At 41.7% G+C, this 12489-nt stretch overlaps 1 pseudogene; it reads left to right on the top strand.

Moving 5' to 3' along the window:
• Nucleotides 1–4072: 4072 nt before the first annotated feature.
• Nucleotides 4073–6552, top strand: LOC147461295 (uncharacterized; annotated as a pseudogene).
• Nucleotides 6553–12489: the final 5937 nt, after the last annotated feature.

The raw sequence follows: 12489 nt of genomic DNA, 5'->3' as shown, positions 1-12489 counted from the left end.
AAAAAGGGGTTGTTTGCAATGAGCAATCCCTAGGGAAATTCCCTGACCAGTTGCACATATACCAAGCATGGCACCCAAATAGAAGATCAAGAGCTGTTCAATGAGCTTTTGGTTGGCAATATACTCCCATGGAATGCATTGATTGTTGGATCGTCCAACCATGGGCTTGCCTTGCCCATGATTCTCTTGACTTCTTTGCTATGTTCTTTCCCTTTTTCATGAGAGTGACACTTCAATTATGCCTTGCGTGACACAGTTCAACATCTTTGTCTCTACACCATGGCCTTGCTCCTCTTCATCTACCTGTGTTGTGGGTGCACCAAGGACTGCTACCTTTCTACCTCTACCTTCCCCACAACCACTTTCTACTTGCTATTATAATCATAGAGCTTCCCCACCCTCTGTCTTTCTACCTCTACCCTTGTGATCATGGACCGGTTTACAAGCCTTTTCCATGGACCGACTGATTAGAGGCTCTTTCCCTTTCCCTTTTGGGAACCAGACATGCTAGTGTTGCAAGCAAAATCATCCACCATCATCGTCACTACTAGCATATCCATTGTATCTATCCCTTGTGATAATCAATCTCTCTATGAGTCCTTTGATCGTCATCCATGTGCCTATGATCCGTTCTGAATTCATCCTTGCTTGCATGGTCTCTTTGTGCAAACAATGGGCAAGTGGGGCTTGGCAATGGAAAAATCTCAAGCCACACCATCATGTCTACATGTTGACCCACCCACAGTAGAGAGATGGGATGGGAACAAAGTGATCTTTTTAAGCAAGCTTTGGAGAGATCTTTTTTAGGACTTTCATTCAAATGTTATTTTTTGTAAAATGCTTCCTTATGAGTCTATTGGAGAGAGCTTTAAGAGGGAGATTTTTTTGTTATGATTTTATTTTAAGAGAGCCTCAAAAAATACAATAATTATCTTTGGTTGAAAAAATGATCTCTCTCTCTCTCTCTCTCTCTCTCTCTCTCTCTCTCTCTCTCTCTGTGTGTGTGTGTGTGTGTCTGTATATATATATACATATATATGCATATATATGATCTCTCTCTCTCTCTCTCTCTCTCTCTCTCTCTCTCTCTCTCTCTCTCTCTCTCTCTCTCTCTCTATATATATATATATATATATATATATATATATATATATATATATATATATATATATATATATATATATATACACACACACACACACATGTGTGTGTGTAGAAAATTTGATGACCATTGTCTCTATAAGATCTCAACATGATTCCCTCTACTGATAGCAAAGAAGACTTTCTTTATTCATCACCATTTAGTTAAAAAACAAGCAAATCCAAGCCCACATCATGTACCAAAAAAAAAAAAATCTCCAAAAAAAAAAACAATGTTAAAAAAAGTTTCTTAGAGGGTCAAGAGATTGGTGGGATACAATTAGTACACTTCACTCTTTGCTTAAGTGGTACAATGATATTTGAACACTTGAAGCATATCCTCATTGTTAGCTTGCTCTAATGGATAAACATATTGTGGTTTACATTTAAGCCAAAGTAGCGAAGGAAAATCTAGTCAATCACCTGAACTACGAATAGAAGCCCCCCCCCCCCCCCCCCCCCCCCCACACCCCTTGCCCCCTTTTTGAAAACAACATGGGTGTGTTTGTGTGCACTTTCCTCAAGCAACCATCAGTGTGAGACAACCAAAACTTAGAACCAAACAGAAAAATGGGAGGTCTTACCACTTATGTATGTGGAAGTGTCTATAACCCTTTACAAAAAGAAATTGGCATGATAATAATTAATAATAGACTAAATTATAATAGACCTATGACACTTGCTTGGCTGATAAAAGCAATTTGTGCAGTCCAGTACCACATTTTCAAAGCAAAATCGTCAAAAAATTCACCACATGCTTTCTTACCAGATCCTTGCTACTTGTTTCACCTTTACTATAAGAGATTATTATAGGTCTAGCACTAATTTCATGGGCTTTCCATATGATTCACTTTTCTTTGTCACAAAAATTTGTCGAAGCATCCTTGTGGACGACTTATTTGCAGCTGCATTTTGAGATGCTCGTCAAAGTGGAACAACCCATTGGAGTATTTCTTTAATATTCTATTGTTATTGATGGTGAGCTCTGCACAACAGCTTTTTGATATGCTTTGAAATTTCCAAGCTCCATCTGCACCTTTCTACTATGGAACCATGACCCTTCTGTGACCATTTGGAAATGCAACAGTGTCATCAGGCTAGGTAGATTCCACTTTGCCTCATAGCAGTTTAAGAAGTTTCTCATCAATTTCCCTGCTGCAATGACTAGAGTGAGAGTTTTGAAATGCTATGTCCACCGACAAGCTGAGCTCCCAACTTGGCGTAGCCCCCTTGAGATAGCATTTTGATATGCGTGTAGGGATCTCTCTTGTAGCACCTACAACAACCTCGCCTACCTTATGATATGCACTCAAATTTGTTGATGTCTTGCTAGTGACGTCAACGAGATGCCTTGCTAGCGAGGGCTGTGAAAGCAGTAGCGTTTTAGAATTGCAGTTTAAGAAGTTTCGCATCAATTTCCCGTGCTGCAATGACTAGAGTGAGAGTTTTGAAATGCTATGTCCACCGACAAGCTGAGATCCCAACTTGGCGTAGCCCCCTTGAGATAGCATTTTGATATGTGTGTAGGGATCTCTCTTGTAGCACCTACAACAACCTCGCCTACCTTATGATATGCACGCAAATTTGTTGATGTCTTGCTAGTGACGTCAACGAGATGCCTTGCTAGCGAGGGCTGTGAAAGCAGTAGCGTTTTAGAAACTCGTTTCCTTCTAGGCTTACCAACGACGACACATGGCTCTGATACCAGTTGATGGGTCTGGAGCTAAGGTATGGAGGGTGCCACCATGGCCAAGCCATGATGAGGTGAAGGCGTGTAGAAAAGCAAAACGAGAGAGAAAGGGAAAGCACATCGACACAAGAGATAAAATAATGCTATTGTATTGTTATTATTATGAAAATATTTACACAATATTTATAGAAAACTTACCATGCAAAAAAACCCTGTTAAAATAAAGTTCTAATTGCGTGCCCTAAGAGGAAGTTCCCACGGGAAATTGGGCTTGAAACCCAACACTCCTTTGGCAGCATCGCATGGGTCGAATGTGATGGGCTGAGTCTAGAAAACGGACTCTCATGTCCGTTGGCGGCCACGCAAGCACAGTCAAGACAGCCATGCAAGCAGTTAAGACGCGCAGCCCGTCTCCAGCGTGGCATATGAAAAGCGCACGGCTAGGCTGCATTGTGTCAGCACCTCGAGCTCCAGAGCTGGTGCCGCTAACTTCTTTCTTTGGCAATATATTATCACAACAAACGTTGCCAGCAATAAAAATGTAATTGCCATTAACGTTGGGTCCTCCAGTGGCGGACTTGGAAGTTGGCTCTTTCCCCCTCCCCTCTCTCACACACACAAAAAAGATATGGAACACATTCACACACACACACACACACACACACACACACACATATGGAACACATTCACTCTCACTTTGGGTGGTTCATGAGATCTCCATCACACACACACACACACAAAAGAAAAAAATCACCAATGTTGATCAAGGGAGTAGACAATTCTCTCTCTCTCTCTCTCTCTCTCTCTCTCTCTCTCTCTCTCTCTCTCTCTCTCTCTCTCTCTCTCTCTCTCTCTCTCTCTCTCTCTCTCTCCGCATCCATACTATGACTTCGTTCATGTGAATTGCAAGTGCTAATTCCCACCCTTACGGCCTCTCAATCCAAGATGAATCTACAAATTCCTAACCCCGGTATCTTCAATTCTTCATCACTACAATGGTTGCATATATACAATGAGAAATCCAAGTATCGAATAATGCGTGAAGCTCAAATTCCGTGGTCTCGAGTGAATGACTTCGTAACCGGTGAGGCAAAGTTTGAGAATTGTCCTACGTCCTGCAAAATTAGCACGCACCATAGGCGAACACCGGAACAACTTAAGCGCATCACTATCGACACATGGATTGAGCGCAAAGTGTAAGTGTATCTCCAACTTCAATCAACCTCTAATCATATTGTTATGATGGTTAATTGTAATACAATTAGGAATTTTGCCTACTTCATGCCAGGTTTTGGTGTGCATTTGGACCAAAGTCATCATCTACATCATCTCATACACAAAATTGTGTGATAGAGGGAGATGGTGCACCATTTGAACATGGTAATGAAGCATCCCCACAAGGCCCATCAAACGGAAGAAAGAAGAGGTGTCCACCACTTAATAAAGGCATGCTTTTACGAGGTTGTCAATGTCACTTCCAAGTTAAGCGACTGGCAAACTAGCCAGATGTGGGCGTCATTTTGTATATCCATCCCTATCACACGAATAGGGATGATGAGATGTTCCATGGTTCTTGTCATGATGGCGATTCTTCAAAGTTCTCTCCTTGGATATCTATGCACAAGAAAGTTTGGGTTGCAAACATGTTGTTTTGTGGATTCTCACCTCAACAAGTTATGGAAAAGCACATTCAAGCATTGCACACCCAAATGACCAAGGATCCTGCGTACTCCATGGTCAAGGATGATTTTTTGAGCATAAAAGATGTATTGAATATCGGCCAAAAGCTATCCATTGATGAATATCAATGGCACGACAATGATGCTGAGAGTGTCAGGAGATGGTGCATGGAGAACAAGGGGAATATTTTTGTATACCAACATCCGGATGAAAAGAACTCCTTGGACTTTGTGTTGGGAATACAAACTCCATGGCAAAGAGATATGTGTTTCAAACACGGCAATTCCAATCTCCTTGCAATGGATGCAACCTTCGGCACCAATAAATACAAGGTAGCATACCTTATCTCTTGCGTTGTGTGGTTTTCCTCTCTTGCATCGTCTGATTTTTTTCATGAAGGCAATTTATAAAGCATGCCCAAATGTTTATTGCAGTTCAATCTTTACACTATCCTTGTGTTTGATAGCCATCGTAATGGTGTCCCCATTGCATGGGTCCTAACATCATCTGCCACCTTTGAAAGCACTCAAACCTGGTTAACCTGCTTTAGGAACTCCATGCTCAACCACCACAAGTCTTGGGAGCCTGGAGCATTTATGGTTGATGATTCGGAGCAAGAGATAGCCGCTCTAAGGTATGGACCTTCCAAAACTTTATTGTTTACATGAATAACTACGTTGAGGCATGCACTTATAAAAGTTTGTGGGGTTTGTTTCGCAGAATTGTATTCCATCAACCTATTCTACTTTGTTTGTGGCATGTTAAGTGATGTTGGCTAAAACATCTTATTAGAAAGGTCAAGGATTGGCCAAAAAGAGTAGAGATGTTTCGGGCTTTGGGGGAAGTTATGAATATGCAGGGTGCATGTTCAACAAGGGAGGAGGTCAACAAGGAGGAGGCAAAGTTGATGCTCGAGTCCTTCTACAACAAATATAGCCAAGAAATTGAATTCACCATGTACCTTAAGACCTATTGGGAGCCCAAGATAGGTGAGACAATGCCTTCACACATATATCAGGTATCCCTATCCTTATCCCAATTTCTCTTAGCCTTTTTTCCCTTATGGCATAGAAATGTGGGTGCGGGCAACACGCAATTTTCCTCATGCTAGACAAGATACGAATGGTGCCATCGAGGCATATCATGGCCAATTAAAGTCTAAGTTCCTTGGTTCCACTAAAAGGCTCGTTTCTCGGCGTGTAGATTGGCTCTTTCACAGGCTAACCACTAGTGTCTTGCCCCACTATTGGTTCATTCAACAATTGAAGGATAATGGATTCAGGCGCAACAATTCCATAGAGGTGGTTGTTGAGAACTCCTACCAACGGGCACTTCACATTCCTGATGGGCATGTCACCTTCGTGGATTCCTCCAAGGGGGTGTCTTTCGTGGAAAGTGTTTCATCCCCTGGCCAAGGGTACACGGTATTCAACGCCGATTGTGAATGGGCATGTTGACCTTGTAAGTGGGCTGAGCAAGGCAACATATGCAAGCATCAAATTAAGGTCATGAGAGGAGATACCCAAGCCTCACTTGTGAAGCAATGCATGGACATGTATGAATCATGGCAAACGGGCAGGCAACCAAGAGGAAGAATGGAGGCCCACACAAAATCATTCTCTAGTGGCGGCTCTCCTCCTACAAGCATGGGTGTACCCATGGAAGAAGGGGAGCATGCACACGATGATTCTTCAACATCAATTAAGGTGAGCATTCAACCACTCCAGCAAATCTTTGATGAAATGTTAGTGACTGTGGAAGGAGACAAAGCACTCATCAAGGAAGCATGTGATGGACTAAGGCGCACATTGGCCCATGTGAATTTGGTGAAGGCCCAGCATGACATGGCAACTTTTTCTACTATGGAGGATGGCTGTGGCAATACCCTAAAGAGGGCAAAGCCGTTCATTGAGAAAAGATCTTCTAAAAGAAAGCAAGAGAGGGGTGTGCATCCCTTTACTAGGCCAGAGAAACTGCACAGAGTGCCCATGCAAGCTAAATTGGATAAGAAATCCAAAACGGCAACCCCAAATGTGTTGTAAAATTACATTGTATCATTCTTGCGGTAATGCTTAATATGTGACTTTCGCTCCTGCAAGCTTATATGTATGTGTGATGGAGGGAGAGAGAGAGAGAGAGAGAGAGAGAGAGAGAGAGAGAGAGAGAGAGAGAGAGAGTTGATATTGAGGGAGAGGGAGTGAGTTTATATTGAGAGAGAGAGAGAGAGAGAGTTGATATTGAGGGGGAGAGAGAGAGAGAGAGAGAGAGAGTTGATATTGAGGAAGTGGGAGTGAGTTTATATTGAGAGAGAGAGAGAGATGATGTTGAAGGAGAGAAAGGGTGGTCACTTTAAGGGAGAGGGAGTGAGTGCTCATATATATGTATGAGAGAGTCAAATAATAAACCAAAACACCATGAATTAACAAAGGAAACAATTGTCTTTTGCAAAGGAATCATTCATGTTTAAGCATGTTTATGCTTGTGTGTATTAGACATAAAAATGCTTAAATGTACATGGGCATAAACATACCCATGCATATACAAATGCATACATTATGAGCATGCATCCTTGAATAAACCTACGCATGCATGTGCAAGCTTGTTTATGCATGCAGGGTGATTATGCATGTTCAAGCATGTTTATTCTTGTGCGTATTAGACCTAAAACTGCTTAAACATACCCGTGCATAGACACACGCATACATTACGAGCATGCATTCTTGAATAAACCTACGCATGCATGTGCAAGGTTGTTCATGCATGCAGGTGATTATGCATGTTCAAGCATGTTTATTCTTGTGCGTATTAGACCTAAAAATGCTTAAACATACCCATGCATAGACATACATTACGAGCATGCATTCTTGAATACACCTATGTATGCATGTGCAAGCTTGTTTATGCATGCAAGGTGATTATGCATGTTCAAGCATGTTTATTCTTGTGCGTATTAGACCTAAACATGCTTAAACATACCCATGCATAGACATACATTACGAGCATGCATTCTTGAATAAATCTATGTATGCATGTGCAAGCTTGTTTATGCATGCAGGGTGATTATGCATGTTCAAGCATGTTTATTCTTGTGTGTATTAGACCTAAAAATCCTTAAACATACCCGTGCATAGACACATGCATACATTACGAGCATGCATTTTTGAATAAACCTACGCATGCATGTGCAAGGTTGTTCATGCATGCAGGTGATTATGCATGTTCAAGCATGTTTATTCTTGTGCGTATTAAAACTAAAAATGCTTAAACATACCCGTGCATAGACACATGCATACATTACGACCATGCATTCATGAATAAACCTACGTGTGCCTGTGCAAGGTTCATGCATGCACGGTGATTATGCATGTTTAAGCATGTTTATTCTTATGTGTATTAGACCTAAAAATGTGTAGTAGACCTAAGAATGCTTAAATATACATGGGCATATACATACACATGCATAAACAAACCCGTGCATAGACACATTAAATCTACGCATGCGTGTGCAACGTTGTTCTTGCATGGGTATGCACAGTGATTATGCATGTTCAAGCATGTTTATTCTTATGCATGTGCAACGTTGATGCATATTACTTTACACAATAAGTGCAAAGTTTATGCATGTGTATGCTTGTGCATATGTACGTTTAAGCATGAGTATGGGTGTACATACGTGGATGTTTATGCCAACCCGCCACTTTTAAAAAAAAGTGCAAACATGGTCACACAAAGTAAAGCTTGAATGTAATGCATAGTCTTAGATTTGTTATCCTGTGCATTGTATCTGATTCACCAAATTCAAATTGTATCATCTCACAAGTCAATCTTGCCAGATGAAGACAATTTTGCTTTTTAAAAACGTTAATGGAACCTTTCATTTCATCACACAAGTCAACCCATCATTTCATCACACAAGTCATTTCATCAATACATTTCAATTCTCTAACTCTCACACAATTTTGCCTCTTGGAAACCCTTGGAAACGTTAACAGATCATTACATTTCATCGCACAAGCCACTTTAAACCTTTGAAAACTTCAACAAATCATTTCATTTCAGAGCTCGCTCACTCACTCTCTCTCTCTCTCTCTCTCTCTCTCTCTCACACACACACACACACACACACACACACACGCCGGGTGGGCATCTCATTCATCAATTTGTAAGAGAGTGGTCTCATAGTTCACTTTGGCTTGTTGAAGACGTTTACTGTTATTTCATCCCCCCCTCTCTCCCTCCCTCTCTCTCTCTCTCTCTCTCTCTCTCTCTCTCACACACACAAGCACATAAACCATTTCCTCTCTCAATTTGCTCCATACCTCATTGGTCTCCCTTCGAACATAAAACTTGCCCAACCTATGAGCTTTGGCAACAGCATCATTTGCGTCGATGTCTGACATAGCCACTCTCCTCATGTTGCTCGAGCCCGGAGAGACAGTCGCCCGTGGAGCCTTCGATCGGAGTGCATGGATTGTCAATGGAGTCACTAATAATTGCAAGCTCGAGGAACTCGGCGAGGTACGGCTTGAGCTCTCCGGCTTTACGTAGGCTGCCATGACAGTACCGTTGATAAGAGGGAGCTTTGAGTTTGTGTTTATCCGCGAGAGAGAGAGAGAGAGAGAGAGAGAGAGAGAGAGAGAGAGAGGGAGTGAGGGAGGGAGAGAGGGAGGGAGGATTAATGTCTTGGCTCTTGGTAGGAATTGGCATCAGGTTGGACAGTCCGTCAACGCACGACACATTTTTGGATTTTTCCACCCACGGTATTGAATCCACCTAGGTGCTTGCGTGGCTGCCAACCGGACATGAGAGTCCGTTTTCTAGACCGAGCCATTTGGGAACGATCGTGGTGGTGAACAACACTGTGGCCGACATCGTCTTCAGGTTAATTTGTGGCTGTCCAAATGGCCTTGTTTCTTAGCATGCCAACGAGGAAGGTTTCCAACCTTCCTATGAACACTTCTCTGTACATCTCATGGCTCATATATTATAGCTTGCAGTCACGTGTTGTGAGTCCAAAAGGCTCCCTGCTTGATACAGCACTACCCAAGGTTTTGTCTTTGAAAAAATCTATCCAACACTACTCCAAAATCTTGATGTGGTGAGAGAGGGTGGAGAAAAAAACGATGCGAGGAGTGGAGGGCTAGGAGGAGGAAGGGCAGAAAATGAGAGGAAAGAGAGAAGTTCCAAAGATGCATGCAGTAGCACTGCAAGTTGTTGAAGGTTAGGTAAAATCTGACAGCGATGATGTGGAGTGCTCATAAAGGTGAGACAATTTGAAGTCTCTGCCATGGCTGTGTGCTCATAGACCCAGGACAAATTCCTCCACCCTAGCACCCAGCTTCTTCACCTACTTTCCCAAGTACTTGACAATTATTTGAATGCCTGGATCATCTCGCGGCACCCTTCCCCACACACCTCTTTGCTCTATGAAGCTCCCTCGCATCCAAGTGTGCTAGCACAAGATGCCACTCTCCAGCTAGTCTTCCCTGTCAGCCATTTTCTAGCTAGACTTTGCTGCAGGCTGCTCCCTTTCAAAACCTATCATCTGAAACCTGTATGTGCTAGTGTGCACTAGTTTGAGCAAGTCTTGCTCATGCCCAATATACATGGCTGATATATCTTTTGCCATTAGAGTGCTATTATTGATTCCAACATTTGTATTATATAAAAAAATGCTCCCGAGCTTGTTGTAGAAGCGAGAAGGGGAAGGGTCAACGTTTCTTGCAGTTGTCCTCTCCAACATAACCAAGAGCCTTTATTAAAAATGTATATGTGATTAAGTTTTGACGACTTGCCAGTTTTATATTAAAAAAATACAAATATAGAGTAGTAGCACACGGATCCATCATTGACGATGGTGGCACTACCCCATGTTGGACCAGACTGCACCGACGTGGATTGGTTTGGAGTAGTTTCACAAAGGCTATAGCAAGGCCTACTAAAGCCGATTTTATATAATAATCAAAAAACCTTCTCGGGTATACATTGCATAGCTTTATTGAAACCAAATGTATTTAGATCCATCTGTAGGTGGCACTGACACTTCATACATCCATGCAAGAAATGTAAATCTCTCTCTCTCTCTCTCTCTCTCTCTCTCTCTCTCTCTCTCTCTCTCTCTCTCTCTCTCTCTCTCTGTGTGTGTGTGTGTGTGTGTGTGTGTGTGTGTGTGTGTGTGTGTGTGTGTGGGCAATCCATGGGTGGGTGTGTGGCATAGATTCAAGCCATGTTCCAAGAGCCCTAAGCAACTCTTTTGGCAAGACCTTGCAACTCTCCCATTCCATATGCAATCACCTCCACATATTACCTTCAAGGCCTATACAAGAGGAAGATTTCGAGCAGGGATTTAATATTTACGTGATCACTAAAAAAATTTACGTGATCACAAAGCGTTGATTAACGTTAGCAACCATATAAATTGGAGTTTTTCAAAATTGGTTTCTTCCCCCTTCATCCAATGGTATAAATGCATAAAATTGTCAATGTTAACAAAAGATTCACCTTACCAACTAGATGTTCACTCTAATGTCATTTTGAGTGATTACGTGAATTTTAAATCCCTGATTTCGAGGCATGTGTTCTTAGTGAATGATGAGCAGATTGAGGGTCCTGAGGGAAGAGGGGGAGAGATTGAGGGCATAGGAGGACTTGACGGCAGGATGTAGTTGTGAGTTGAGATATAACAATTCCACGACAGTAGCCATCCAACCTTCTTTGTAGGCATAAAGGAGCAACAAACTTCAAGTGAAATCGCTGTCAGACTAAAGAACTTGGTGACATAATAAGATCCTCATTGTAGGAGGGGTTATGAGAACTAATGGATATGGTCTAGAAGCAAGCAAGGAAGGTGCTCATTTTGAGGGGTAAGGGCAAGAAGAACAAGAAAGAAGGGGGGGGGGGGGGGGGGGGGTATTTTACCTTCTTTTACTTCCTTTTTCCTAGAGTATTATTACTTTATCTTTCAAGCAGTCACATAAAGTTCTCCAGGTATATCCCTATCCTCGTCTCAAGACTCGAGTATCCTCTCTCCTTTTCCATGTGTGGAGGCGCACCTTTACACAACTTCCAATTTTTATTTTTATTTTTATTATTTGGGAAAGTCTTACAATTAATCTACCTTAAGTTTATTTTAAATAAATATTCCAAGAAGCAAAGTAATGGTCCGACTGATGAGGACAATTGCAAAATTGCCCATTTAAGTTTCTAGCCTTTCCAAGATTCCTTTTTACCAAACAATTGGATACTTCTTGGAATCCCTTTTTTCTTCCACCCTTTCTTGTCTCGGCATCAAGCCTACCCGAACTACGCCGATTTCTATACACTTCCACAAGTCTCACCACCCGGTCGGGACACACTCCCATCCAATCCTAATTCCAGGGCCTTGAATGAATGTGAGCTCAAAATATAGACCAACGGTTATCAATCCTAGCTAGAAAGGACCATCCCCATTTTCATCCCATAGGTAAATACCTGTGATAGCCTTTTTCCAAACATGTAAGATAAATTCCACACTTAATCTTCTATATTATGCTAGGGCTATCCACGTCAAATCTCTTGGTAAATTTTTAATCCTAGTTGAGATTTGCATTAGGTTAATTGAGTTATAATCCCTTATCCCTTAGTTCGTATTTCCTTTTAATGTTTAGACAAACAAGACCCTAAGAAATACAACAAGTCTATTGGGAGTTTAAGGTATTATCTTGATGTAAGTTTCAAATTAACCCCGTCTTGGGCGAATCCAATTTGTTTTCTTTCCATCACTTGCCATCCATGGGGAATCTCCATGAAGCAATTGGAGTTTTATGTTTAATTGGAACGGTCATCACATTTGTGAAGTTATCCCCTTACTCCACCCCATATCGCAAAGCCATTTTGAAAGAACACAAACTTGAAAAAAACAATGCATATGCTCTTTATGATGCTCTTTGCTTTAGTGTGGGCTATTAATTGCCAACATAGAACTTTGGAGTACACCAGCT

This window comes from Adiantum capillus-veneris, chromosome 3, assembly GCF_014529385.1.
Source record: "Adiantum capillus-veneris isolate H3 chromosome 3, ASM1452938v2, whole genome shotgun sequence".
Classification (NCBI taxonomy): domain Eukaryota; kingdom Viridiplantae; phylum Streptophyta; class Polypodiopsida; order Polypodiales; family Pteridaceae; genus Adiantum; species Adiantum capillus-veneris.
The sequence above is the reverse complement of the archived record's forward strand: the minus strand, read 5'-3'. Positions and strand labels throughout refer to the sequence as shown.